Below are 14,628 nucleotides of genomic sequence, written 5' to 3' on the forward strand. Positions count from 1 at the left end.
TTTGTTTTTATGAAATTAAAAGACATATTTTTGTGTTTTTCAAAAATTTTTCAATTTTTATGCATTTTGGAATATAAATTCCCATCCCCCACTTTATTTTGGACATTGTCCTCAATGTACATGTAGGAGTAGGGATAAAAAGGAAATACATGTTTTTGAATTTTTGATTTTTTTGGAAATTGAAGTACAAATGCAATATGATATGATATGAATGCATGCTCTAACTAAATGCAATTCTATATGACATATATAACAAGTGAATGCAATCTAAACTATACTATATGATGCATGATATATGCTTAAGTCACCTATGATCAAACATCCCCAAACCGATTTAAACACTATTTCTAGTGTAGAAAAGAATAGGATTGGTCATTAGTGACTATGCATGAATTCTAATCTATATGAAACTATCTACATGAATCATTACAATGCAAACTAATGTAAATGGACTAACTAATGCAAATGCAATATGAAATATAATACAAATGCAAGCTAAATGCTATACTAAATGCAATGTAAATATAAAAGAGAGAGGGAGAGATGGGTATCATACAAATGGAAGTGGTGAATTAGGCCTCTTTCACTCGTCATCCTCATCTTGGTCATAGCCATAACCATGAGAGCTTCCGGCTTGATCATGTCCGGGTGCTTGGCCCCAATATCCCCCTTGGTCAAAATCTCCTCCTTGACCCGAGTACCCTCCACCTTGGCTAGAATGCCCTCCATCGCCGCGACTCCTAGTTTGGTCCCCATAATTTGGGAACAAGAGCTCCGGTTGTGCCCAAGAGGGCTTAGGACCATTGGGGTCAATATACCCTTGTTGAGCCATGTTATAGTATTGGGGATAGAGGGCTAAGTAGTTGTCTTCCCTCCCTTTATGCACCCCAAGGTCCACTCTATTCATGAGTGCCATCAAATCATTAATACCCGGGGTGTTGGGGATTGCCGGTTGGAAAGGGGTATGCGGAATAGGGTAAGGTGGGATAGGGACGTAGGAAGGTGGGCGCATTTGTATGCCCGGCCCTCCACGAGGTGGTTGACGGTGTGTCTCTTCCATTTGAGGGGGATTTTCAAGAATTTGGATATCAAGGAGGTAGCTTGGTGGAGGAGAGTATGGACTCAATCTTGGGTCAATGCCCGGTATCTTCCATCCTTCAAGAATCATCGAAGTGCAACCCTTGGTGTACCATTCCACACTCCCATCTTGAGTGTAGTTGCACCATCGGTGACTATAGAAGATGGTGTGCTCATCAATCAAAGTCCTCCCTTCAAGAGGAATATAGGCCCCTCGGGCATTGAACCCGGGACAAAGGTGTTTAGCCAAAATTGTAATTAGACCTCCCATCACGAAGGTCTTAAGTTGAGACGTCCCTTGAGCAAAGTCATGGAACCTAGTGAGTATCTCAAGTGGCGTATTGAAGTTATAACGCCTCACCGCTCGAACATTCAAATAAGACTCAAGAAAAGTTAAGTCGATGAGAGTACACCGATCTTGCTCGTACCTCCCATTGATGCACCCGGCTACAAAGCGTTCGGTGAATCGAATCACCGGATGTTGGATAGCAAATGTATAACAACGCTTTATATTGGTAAAGTTCCTCCCGGAGATAGCTTTCCAAAGAAAATCCACATTAAAATTATCGGGCTTTTCGGTATAGGCGGTGGGTACTTGAAGACCAAAAACATAGGCAAATTCCTCAAGAGAAAGAACATGGTCTCGGTTGCATAACCTAAACTCCATGCCTAAATTGTTGCGGGCATCCGCTATAATGCGAAGGCTACTCAAGAACTCAAGGGTGAGACTAAGGTAAGTCTCTTCATGAGCATGGAAAAGGTCCCCAATGCCAAGGCCATTGAAGAACATCTCGGTAGGGTATCTTATCTTAAGGATTTCCAACACCCTAGTGTCAACAAATTGAGTAGGTTCGTATTTCTTACCTAGAAGCTCGACGAATTTTTCGCGGTGGTCGTCGGATAGGAAGATCACCTCTTGGAAGTTGTTGAGTTGTTCAATACCTCCCCTCATTATCACATCTCGTGGTGTTGAAGAGGATGATCCCTTGCGCCTCTTCCCGATCGATTCAATCAATTTCTTGGCCTTTCCCTTGGAACTCATGTTGGTGATGGGGGTGATGTGGGTGTTTTTGAGGATATGAAGGTGATTTTGAGGATTGATGAGAGTGTTTTAGGGTTTGATAAGATGAGGAAATGAGGGAGAAGGGGGGGGTTTATATAGAAGAAGAAGGGAATCCGAACGGATAGGGTTGGACCTAACCCGTTTTTCTTGTGTGAACAGTGCAATCCGGGCGGATTGCAGACGTGACGGACGGATTCTCGATGGGCAAGACGGGCGTCTTCTGTAGAATCCGCACGGATTCTAGAACAGAGAATTCTGTTGGTTGAGAAGCAGGGACAAGATGGGCGGATTTCGTACGGGACGGACGGATTGATCAGGACGGGCGGATTTTTGATAATCCGCACGGATTATAGCGCAGATTAAAATCCTGCTTCTGGACGTCATTTGGGACGGGCGTCCCGTGAATAAGACGGACGGATTGTCTGGGACGGGCGGATTTCTTTGAATCCGCTCGGATTCTTCCTCAGTTTCAGCTTTTTCTTTTGCGTTGGTCCTGGACGGGCGGATTTGTTTGGATCCGAGCGTCTCTGCTTTTCTTTCCTTCTTCTTTCTTCTTTCGTGAAATGATAAACCCCTTTTTACTGATTTTCTCTTTTTCCTTATCCTTTTCTGAAATTTGCTTAGGAAACATGTAAGATGACTCTCTCTCTCTCTCTTCTCTCTTATGCAAGAATTAAAATGCAAAAATAAAATGTACAATATTATACAAAATAAAAGGGTTCAAGAAATATCTTACAAATGGTGGTTTGAGGTAGGACTCCACCAAACTAGTTCAAATTGTAGAAAATCTTGTCCATAGAGCTCAAGGCTCTTAGTAGAATATCAAAAGCTTGTGAGCAAGCTCCAAACAAGCATAAGTATGGGTTGCTCCATTTGAAAATGAAATTTGGCCAAGGAAGTTTGTCATATATCCTTTCTTTCACCTTGTCCTTGGCACTTGAGCTTTCCCGATGCTTCAAGTAAATACATCCATGATTCTTGTTAAGATTAAGCATGAAGTGTGGTTCATTTCCATCCGGGGACTTCCACTTACCAACTTCTTCTTCAATTTTGGTGATGACGATAGCATTTTGATTTTTCAATCCTTCCAAGGTGGAAGGAGAATTTTCATGACTTTGATGATCGGATACCATGGGAGTTGAGATTATGGGTGCCAAATCTTCACAAGTAGCCTCACGAGCAATTTTCTCTTTGAGCTTTTTCACCAAATAACTCTTGTAAGACACTTTGGCTTTTTGAAGAAGATCTAACATATCCTCTTCAATGATCATTGGCTCCATGATAGGTGCCAAGTGGTCTTCATGAAGGATAAAGGAAGGACGTTCTTCTTCATGATAAGGTATCTCAAATGTCTCAAGGATAGGCTCCTCAAGCAAGGTGATATTGTGAATCTCTCCTCTAGGTTCATCATCATTGTTGCTATCATCACGTAAATCATGAATGGGGGCTTCATCTAGCTCTTTTTTCAACACCTCAATGTTCACATCAAACACAACACTCTCATAGTCACAAGAGCTCAAGGAACTTGGCTCCTCCCACTTTTCATCTTCCATGCCAAATGTCACTACTTCAAACTCGCATTTATTCTCAATATCCAAAGAACGGTGGTGAGAGGTTGCTTGGGATTCTTTTAATTGGGCAATTTGAATCCCCAATTCCTTTCTTTGGATAGCGATGTTTTTAAGAACATCTTCTTCTTTTCGGCTCTCTTCTAGCATTTGTTTGAAGAAGTTTTGTTGGTCTCCCATCATTTGGAGGATCATGTTTTGAATGGGTTCATTTCTTTGTTGTGGGTGGGTGTGAAAATGGTTGTATTGTGGTATTTGAGGTTCATTGTGAAACGGGTATTGAGTGGGTGGTTGTTGTTGATATTGGGTGTGGTAATTTTGGTGAGAAAAACTGGGGTAGTGGTTAGGATTTTCGTTGTACAAATAGTAAGGTAGGTTTGTGTTGACTTGCTCCTCAAACTCCCCATACCCATAGTCATACTCAAAAGATCCACCACATACTCCACAACACATGTCTTGAGTCATCATAACTAAGACAAGGAGATAACTACAAGCATGGAAACTACACAAAAATGGTAAGAACAATCCTTGAGGAACGAGTTCCTCAAGGTGAAAGCACAATTAAAATAGACAAACAAGTAAGAACTTAATCACATAGCACCATCCCCGGCAACGGCGCCATTTTGATGTGGCATGATGTCGTCACTCATCCAATCAAACACATTTATAATACTCAACATACAACTAGTTAGCGGTAAGTCGAGGTCGATCCATGGGACGGTGTGCTTTGGGTTCTAAGTCTATCTATCTCAATTTATGCTAGTGTCACAATTGATGGGGTTTGTAGTTGTGTCTAGACTAATGCAAACAATACGGTAAAACAAGCAATAAAAGGAAGGATGTAAATAATTGATAAAAAGCACTAGGATATCATGGGGTCATAGGGGAATCATGGGAATTGATCATACAAACATGTTCTCAAATTATAAGCAAGCAATTATTGTTGTGATGGATTGAGTTGGGTTATATCTTACAATCCTAGGAAAGTTTGGGTCTCGGATCCGAATCGATTAGATTGTACAACACCTACAAGTCGACTTAATCTTCCCTACTCAACAACATGCATGGTCTAATGAGACTCGAGTTGGTTTATGTCTTACAAGTCTCATTGAAAAGATAGAAGATGGTAGTAAATGCAAGGATTCATAGGCTTAGCATTTCATCAAACATAACATGTGCATGAGTTGAGATCAAAACTAGCAAGCAAATAAACCATGAAAGCATATTAATTTAAGCATGAATCATTCCCCATGTTGGTTTCCCCTAATTACCCACTAATCCTAGCAAGAGACTACTCACTCATTATCAAGTTTAACATGCTAACAAGGTTGTCAATCATATTAACAAGGTAAAACATGATGAACAAGTAAGAAAGATTAACAATAATTAAAACAAGGATTAAGAGAGTTATACCTATGGAGATTCCAAAATAATAATGCAAAGAATAATAGAAGAAATTGATGATTGATGGAAGGTTGTCAATCTCCCAATAATAACCAATAATCTTCAATTACCCAATAATAAACTTGAATAATAAACTTGAACAATAATTAAAGAGATATTAATGTGTAATTTGTGTGGAAAGATTGAGATTAATCTATTCTAATCTACTCCTAATCTAATCTAAGAAAGCTTGATTTAATCTAATAAAACTTTGTTCTAATCTAATAAAACTTGATGGTTTGATTATTACAAATGGGGTATTTATAGTGAAAATTAGGTGGATGCATTAGGGTTAACTAAGGGCTAAACTAGTAATTACACTTTTGAGTTTAGAGCGAGGAGAAGCCGGTATTTTTGGAGGAAGGAGTCTTTCACGGAGCTTGAAGAACACGAAAATCATCGGAAAGGAATCCGAGCGGATTAGCCTCGGGACGGGCGGATTGTAGCAGGGGAATCCGAGCGGATTTGGAGCAAGACGCTCGGATTGTAGTGGGGGAATCCGAGCGGATTGTAGGGCAATCCGAGCGGATTGTAGGGCAATCCGAGCGTCTTTAGCGCGGGACGCGCGGATTCTGTACTGACTTCTTTGTTTGAGCTCGGATTGTAAAACGGACGTCATTTTCTCATCCGGACTCCTATTGGAGTGATTCAAAAGCCTAGATCGCTTGTTTTTTCGACGCCGTTCCATCTAGCATATTTTCAGAGCCAAAGGAGCAACTCTTGGTTCGGGTTTCGAGCGATTTCTTCATGCAATACCTTCCTTTCTTTTCCTCCTTGCTTTAAACCTTATGACCCTTCTTTATACTCTTTATTCCTACATCATTGGTCATCATTCTTGCCTCCTCTTCATACTAGTCCATCTAATATCATCAATAAGCTTCCAAATATGCACGAAAGACGGGAATTTCCGCCTCATTTATCTCCTTTTCTACAAAACATATGAAATGCGATAGAAAAGCAAATAGGAAGGTTTTGACGGATAAAATGGCCATAGAATGTTATAATAGTATGCAAAATAGGCTCAATTAGGGGACTAAATGTGCGCTAATTATGGTCACATCAGCTTCACACCCTTGATTCGCCTCTTGTGGTTCCCGTCACATGGGGGATATGCACATTAAGGGATATGGGTTATTCGCTCGATAGAGATGAGCGGGGCTTAGGTGGGAAAGGCTGCGGTCCCCCACTGGTGGTGTGGATTACCGGTTGCGACTGGTAATCTGGTAGGGCTAGACCTTCAGGCTAGTCAGATGATTAGTGATGTGACGGTGTTGGAGGATTATGATTATGTATCTGTCTGTTGTATTATCTTATAATGTTTATGCAGTAACTGACCCCGTAAAATGTTTTGAAAACTGTGGTGATCCTTTTGGGGGTGGTGAGCAGTTGTCTAGCAGGTATATCTTGGATGCCCGCGGGATTAGCTGGGGATGTAGTCCCCACGAGTCAGAGCCGTAGTCTTCTGTTGCATTGTCATAATAAATTTGTTACTTTAGTGGATTCTGGTTTTTGGAACAGTTGTATCTTTTTCAGTTACAGTTGCTTTTGATGTAATCACTTTAAAGTTTATACTTAAATTATGTTTCTTGATGGTCACTTTTGATTATGATGCCTTGGGTAACCGAGATTCTAGCACTTCTATTTGTTAAGGTAGGCCTTGGTAAGGCACTTTGGTAGATGGGGGTGTTACACCTTCCCTGAAAACTCTAATCTTAACATTCTTATTGTAAATTCTTGCTACTGCTTGTTGATATCATGCTATCCGGATTTTGGCAGCATCTCTTAACTCTTCTGTCAGGATTAGGTGTTCCTGCATCAGACTGTTATTTGCTTCTATGTTATTCAGGCTGTATCTTAACGTTGGCACTCGTACTTCTGCAGGGATTGCAGCTTCACAACCATACACTAATGAGTAAGGTGTTTGGCCAGTTGAGGTCTTTGAAGTTGTCTTGTCTGCCCATAGTACTAATGGAAGTTCTCCTGCCCATCTGCCTTGTATTCTTTTCAACTTCTTCTTTAGGCAGCTTATGACCACCTTATTGTTTGATTCAGCCTGGGCATTAGCTTTTGGGTATCCAGGAGTTGAGGTTACTAAGTTGATATTTCATTCAGCAGAGAAAGCCTTGGTCTTTCTCCCAACGAATTGTGTGCCATTGTCACATACTATTTATGAAGGGATTTCGTATCTGCAGATTATATTTGTTCTGATGAATGATATTACTTCCTTTTCAGTGACTAGCCTTAAAGAATCAGCTTCTCCATTTGGAAATGTAGTCAGTTATGGCTAACATTAATACTTTCTAGCCTGGAGCTGTAGGTAGTTTTCCCACTATGTCCATGCCCCACTTCATGAACGACCAAGGTGCTGAAATTGAATGAAGTAATTCTGATGGCTGATGGATTATTGGCGCATGTATTTGGACGGCTTCACATTTTGAACAGTATTCTAGATAGTCGACCCTCAGGGTTGGCCAGTAATAGCTGGTCCTAAGTATCATGCTTGCCAGGCTTTTTCCTCCTTTATGGTTGCCACAATGCCCATCATGTATCTCCCAAAGTACTTGCTTTGCTTCGTACAGTTCAAGGCATCTTAAATATGGTCCAGCCTGAGATCTCTTAAATAAAATGTTATTAATGACAAAATAAGTAGAAGCTTAAGCCATGGCTTCATGGCTGCCCTAAGGTAGTATACCTTGGAGGAACCAGTCATAATAAGGCTTGGTCCAAGAATCATCGTCAGTGTTGACAGGGTTTACCTGTTCACGCTTGGTGATAGCAGGTTTAAGTAAATGAACAATCGGTATTTTATCAAAAATAAAAGTAGTAAAATTTGAGCCAAGGTTAGCCAAAGCACCAGCCTAGGTGTTCAGGTCTCTTGGTATTTGGCCAATATCAAATGGAGGGAACTTAGCGGTAAGAGTTTTAGCGTATTCTAAATATGAAATCATTTTCGCATCTTTTGATGTATAATTTCCTTTGATCCGATTAGAAATCAAGAGAGAGAGTCAGTATTTACCTTTAAATTTTGAACACCGAGGTCTAATCATACCTTGAGTCCTGCTATCAGGGCTTCATATTCTGCTTCATTGTTGGTAGCTTTGAATTCACAGCTTACATCCTGGGCTATCATGTCCCCTTGTGACGATTTTAGCACTAATCCTAACACTATCCTCCGTGCATTGGATGCTCCATCTAGGAACACGGTCCACTCTTGGTCCAGGGTTTTGTTTTCTAACTGGTTTACCTCTTTAGATAGGTCTGATTCTAGATTAAGGCTGAAATTAGCCACAAAGTCTGTGAAGGCCTGGGATTTGATTGTTGTCCTGGATTCAAAGGTAATATCATAGGTGCTAAGTTGGACTGACCATTTGGCCATCATACCTCATAGTTCAGGCTTCCGTAGGACAGATTTTATAGTAGGTTAGTCCTAACTACTATGCGGTGACATTCAAAATAAGGACGCAACTTTGCATTGACATGATTAAAGCTAAAACGTACTTCTCAAGTACACCATACCTTATTTCAGCATCTAATAGGCTTTTACTTACATAGTAGACATGATGCTGTTGACCTTCATGTTCCTTCATCAAGACTGCTCTTACCGCAGTGTTAGTAACGGATATGTATACTGACAGGGGTTCTCCCTTGTATCACCCCCTTCTTACCCGGCCAAGGTAATTTGGAGATGTTACCATCTCGGTTTCCCGAGGTTCTGAAATTGTAATTGCAATTAAGAAACAATTATATAAATGACATGTTTAATGAATTAAAAACGATAAATGAATAATGAAAGAAATAATACAACTCATGACTACTATGCTAATCTAGTCAACTATGCTCGACTCGAATGTCACCAAGGCTCGTCCCATCTCCCGCATGCTACCAAAGTTAACCTGTAAACAACTGTTCCCCATATGATCGAAAATATCATATGGATCGACACAGGCAACTCTGGAAATAGGTAACATTTACACATACATACAAACGTCAGTTTCAATAAACAATCACAAGACAGGACATGATAATTAAAGTCGCGACATAGTGATTATATGAATGAGATCCGAATATGCAATCACCCTACTAGTACCGCGACACGCCCAGGCATACCCACAACCACCGGTGCCAGGGACACTCCCATGACATCACACCTCACAAAAAGATACTGGGACACGCTTCGACGTACCGGGTCCGGAAGCCAACCGGATCCCCTGCCAGACGTCGTGCCTTAGCCACACGAGTCCCTCCGTAACTCAAGCATTTAATGTGCACATCCCCCTTTGAGTGGGAATCTCCAAGGGACGACCCTAGCGTAAGACGGTTTCCCAACCATCTTACGTCTCCTCAAAAATCAAGTACCACAACCAAAGACTTCCAACACAACACATTCACAACCATAGATGATAAATGGAAGAACAACATTAAACACATGACTAACTCACGAATTCAATCCCACATGTTATGAATGACAACCTTCGATTACCCACATGACACACTAACTGACTCATGAATGTGTTATTAAGGAAAGACACACCGATATGCATACACAATATTGAAACCGAGTAGGATAACCTACCTTTTCGCATTATTCACAAGCTACTTGATTTCGACTCAACTCCGTCTCATAATACCGTCTCATGAGACCGTATCACCCTAAAAAAACTATACAACACCATCAGAATGCCTTCTACACTACAATAATATGAAATCCTTTATTATTAGTCACTAATGATCCATATTACATAAACTAGATACTAATTAATCTCTCTTAGTAAACCCTAACTCGAGATTATCATAAGACAAAGAGGAAAAGGCGAGGTTTTGACTTACAAAGTTAGATCGGAGATTAGGAGAGTTGTTCCATAATAAATCCAAGCTTGAAGGTGTTGACATAGGCCACCCACGACGCCAAGACAATCCATGGACATGCGGCAGTTGGAAAGCCATGCTCAGTGGCGTATTAAATGCTTTCGACCGGATCATTTTAGATCGGTCGGTTTTGTCACGGCAAGGGTCTCGAAACGATGTTAGAGATATTCGAAGTCGCCACTAAGCAATTGTGGGATGCTTGGAAATGGTTCGAATCCACTTTATACCTAGGTCAACCAAGGAAAAAAGCGGTATTTGACATAGGTACTAAAGATAAGGAGTCGTCCCTCTTTAGCATCCTATATCTAGAATGACTCTCGTTTGCCCTGGATAAGGTCGTCCACTATCCAAAGTTTGAGTAAGAGGTAAAGGTACGTATTGGGAAGTCTTTTAAACAGACACCCAATCCCGCCCGCGATAACGGCCTCTACTGATCGATCTTGGTTGGTTGAATGCAAAAGTTGATAAAACGGGAAAATGCATGAATTCTCATCCACAAGTTTAAATCTAACATGTAAGCTTTACTATGTCGGTTGTTTATCTAAATATCAAGTAATTGATGTCAAGTTGGATTTAGTGTTGATTTGCATGCAAGACAGAACTTAAACATCCATTTACCGAGTTAGGTTTATGGTGTATAACGTGATCCATTTATCTTAGAAAGGCATTTTGCAAAAATAAAGTAAAATGTCAACTTTCTCAATCTGCTCCGTCATGTATTCGGGTTAACCGAAGTCGGGATCGTCCTAGACAAGTGCTGAAAAGGAAACACGACCTGCATCAATCAGCTTATTGAAGCGCGAGCCTTGCGGCGATGCAAAGGGACATGTCCAGGTTTGAAAACTGGAAATCGGTGAACCTGTTTAGGTGCGAGGCAGCAAATGACCCAAACGGGTGTCTTCTGGTTGTTGAAAATGTTTATAAAGTTGTTTGTAAAAGGCTATTAGAACTTCTCTTTGTTGAAAAGGTCGTCGTTTAGACCGCTTTCGTGCCAATATGAAGAACGGGACTTGAATAATCATCAATGTGTTGACGATATTCGATGTCGGGTTCAGTTTTGCAAGCTTGAAATGAATAGTTTTGTAAGAAAAGATGCAAAAAAAGTGTTTGTTATGAACTAATTGCGTTAAGTTCATTGTTTTGTAATTAGTCAATGTTTATCATCGTACTCGGATTAAACCGATATGGTATGTGGAACTAAGGAGGATTATGCATGTATGACTAATATGCTTGTTTTGGAAAATGTAAACAAATAAATAAAAAACGTTAAAATACCTTTTAAAATGTAATTAACCAAATATTATAACCGAAAACCGGATTAAACCGTCATGGTATAAGGAACCAAGGGTGAACTTAATTTATGGTTAAAAAGATTTATCATGAAAATGATTTGAAACGGTAAAAACCGATTGCAAAATGAATTAAATATGGAAGTAATGAACTCCAACATGTTTGCGTTCTGACCTGGACAACCCATTTAGGCGCGGGCCACCTAGTTGTGACTAGGGCTCCTGTTTCAGGTCAAAACTCGGTTTTGGCTCATTCGATCCGTATTTTGGACCATGTTATGCATGTTTTAGCATGTTAAGGTCATAAAAACAGATAAAAGAACATGAAATAAGAGGATTAATTACACCCTCATACTTACATACTAGGTTGTAGGCGAGATATCGGCAGAAGTGTAAAAACTTATTAGGTCAGAAAAACCAGTTGAAAACCGTTTTAGCTATGTAAAGAGTGTTGTTTTGTTTACTGATTGTGTAGTTGGTCGAAATGGTCGGTCATGTGATTTAATGCACGATGACGGTACCATACAATATGTATGGCTCGTATTTTCAATCGGTGGGTCGAAAATACGTGTCGATTTGTGACTTGAGAAGTCGAATCTAAAATTTTAAGGGAGAAAAGAGGGGGTTGACACTCGCGTACCTTCAAATGATGGCATTTGAGGGGTATTTAAAGAGGATTGTGTGCATTTTGAGCAACGTGGCCACCTGGGCTACTCGAAGAGGCGCGAGCCATTTCGTGGGTATTCGAGCTGACTTGTCACTATCACACACTTGAAATCATGGTTTTTCTATCCAAGGTTTTGGATGTCATGATTGTTGTTTTTTACCATCAAGTATACCATGTATACTTAGCATGGAAAGTTTCTGATGTTTTTTTTTTGTGTTTGACTCGGTTTGACTCGTTGTTGGAGTCGGGATTTGAATTTTGGGTCAGTTTTTGGTCCGGTTTCGGTTTTGACTCTAGTTAGTGTCATTATGACCCCGTCGTCGTGCATAAAACACTCCAGGTATTTTTAAAAAGTTTTGAAAATTTTTTCTTTTCGAAATCATTTTGAGGTTTCCGACGTATAGTTATACAAACTATCGATTAAATGTAGCGATTCCTAAGCATGTTGTAGTCCGATAATCATCGAGTGTTTGATGGGGATTCCACAGATACTGGGTATCTACAGAGCCACCACTTTGGCTGAGCCTTGAGCGCAAAAGTCAAAGTATATCCCCCAGGTTAATCGAAGATCACAACCTGAAGACTGAAGCGACGTCGAGGCGGCTTGAAAGAATTCGGGCCAAGGACCTGCCGTCAGGAAGGGGGACGCAGAGGCGATTGTGGACTCGATTCAAGGACCTACCGTCGGGAGCAGTTTAGAGTCTGTCGACTGTCCGTGTGGGTCGTTTAAAGTCCGTTAGACTACGTACAAAGGCTCGACAACAATAGGAAGGAGTCATACATGAGGCATCTTCGGGATATCTCCTTGAATTGTTGTGCACGAAGGCTCACCAGTCGTGTTGATTGTACATTTTAAGGCTCGCCAACCGTGTTAAAGGTACGTTTTGAGACTCGCCAGCAGTGTTGAAGGTAATTTTTTAGGCTCGTCAGCCGGGTAGGGGGTACGTTTTGAGGCTCGCCAGCGGTGTTAATCGTACGTTTTGAGGCTCCCTAGCCGTGCTGGAGGTCGAATGATCAACTATAGGAAATAGCCGCATTGGACGGGCTTATTTCAAGAGGTTATTGAGTTAGTGGACTCCGTGGGGAGATCTTCGATATCCTGCTCGGGAAATTCGGTGTTTATATTGGATGTTTGTGGTGCCGAAAAGAGGTAGGCTTTTGTAGCTTGAGCCCGGCTCCTATGGACGGCATTTTCTGTTATCGTCAATTGTAATTTCGAATTTCAAAGAGAGGTAAAGGTTTTTAATGCCGTTGTTCGGAGTTTTTAGAAATAGCGAATGTGAACCCTGCGATTTGTTGTTTGTTTGGACGATAACGGTTTTTAATTCCGTCCTCTTGTGATTTAAAATTTGTGAGAAATAGTGAGTTTGAACTTCACTACTTGAGTTTTGTTTGAAAAATGACGGTTTTTAATTCTTTCGTTTGAAATTTGTTAAAATAGCGAATTTGAATTTCACTATTTTGTATTTGTTTGAAAAATGACGGTATTTAATTCTGTTGTTTGAAATTTGTGAAAATAGCAAATTTGAATTTCACTATTTTATATTTTGTTTGAAAATTGACGGTTTTTAATTCGTCGTTTGAAATATGTGAAAATAGCGAATCTGAATTTCACTATTTTGTTTGAAAAAATGACGGTTTTTAATTCTGTCGTGTGAAATTTGTGAAAATTGCGAATTTGAATTTCACTATTTTGTATTTTGTTTGAAAAATGACGGTTTTTAATTCCGTCGTTTAAAATTTCTGAAAATAGCGAATTTGAATTTCACTATTTTGTTTGAAAAATGACGGTTTTTAATTCCGTCGTTTGTAATTTACTCTTGTGTTGATGGTTGGGACGAGTGCTTTGGGCTAAAGCCCAAAACTCGCCAGCAAAGACAAGGATAGGCCAAAGAGCGCGAGCCCTATGGCGATACAACGGCCTTCCCCTTTGTTCTGTAAAAAGACGCGATGAAGGCTTGCTCCTCATTAACTTCATCTTCTCCATCAAAACCCGCGATATCAACTAAAAAATCGCCATATCTCTTTCTTTGCTTGCTTTTGTGCTACAAACATCATGTCATCTCCAGGTATGTAAATCCTCTTGAATCCATTTGAATTTGTGTGTCTTGATTGAATTAGGACGAAACCCTAACCCCATTGAAATTGATTTAGGCATTTTTGTTTGTCCCATTTTCGAGTGAAATTGATGCTTGCATTAGGTTAGAAACCTGTTTAGGAGTATAGGGGTGCTTTTAGTTTGCATTTTGGTCCCCATTCCCGCTCACTAGGAGCAAATAAACATGAATGAGACAAAAGATCGTCTCATTTCACAATATCGTGCTTGTGTGCTGAAGTTGTGTGTCCCACTAGGTTTCATTGTTGTCGGGGAAGGTCGTTTTTGTCATGTTAGACCTTTGTTGGGTGTTATGGGCAAAATTTTCAATTTTTGCCTTTGTCAGGCAGTCTTATGCTGACGAAATAAACGTCTGTTTGTGCTGGAACTGAGCCGTTTTGCTTTGAAATGGACCTTAATGGTAGTTTAGGACACTTTGAGACGTGATCAAATCACGTTGTTTTGTTGTGATCGTAATTTGAAATTTTTACCTGTTCATGCTCAAATAGGCGTAAAATTGCGTTTTTCGAGCTGTGAAAAATGCCCAGTTGTGTGGGCCT

Source organism: Silene latifolia, unplaced genomic scaffold, assembly GCF_048544455.1.
Source record: "Silene latifolia isolate original U9 population unplaced genomic scaffold, ASM4854445v1 scaffold_70, whole genome shotgun sequence".
Classification (NCBI taxonomy): domain Eukaryota; kingdom Viridiplantae; phylum Streptophyta; class Magnoliopsida; order Caryophyllales; family Caryophyllaceae; genus Silene; species Silene latifolia.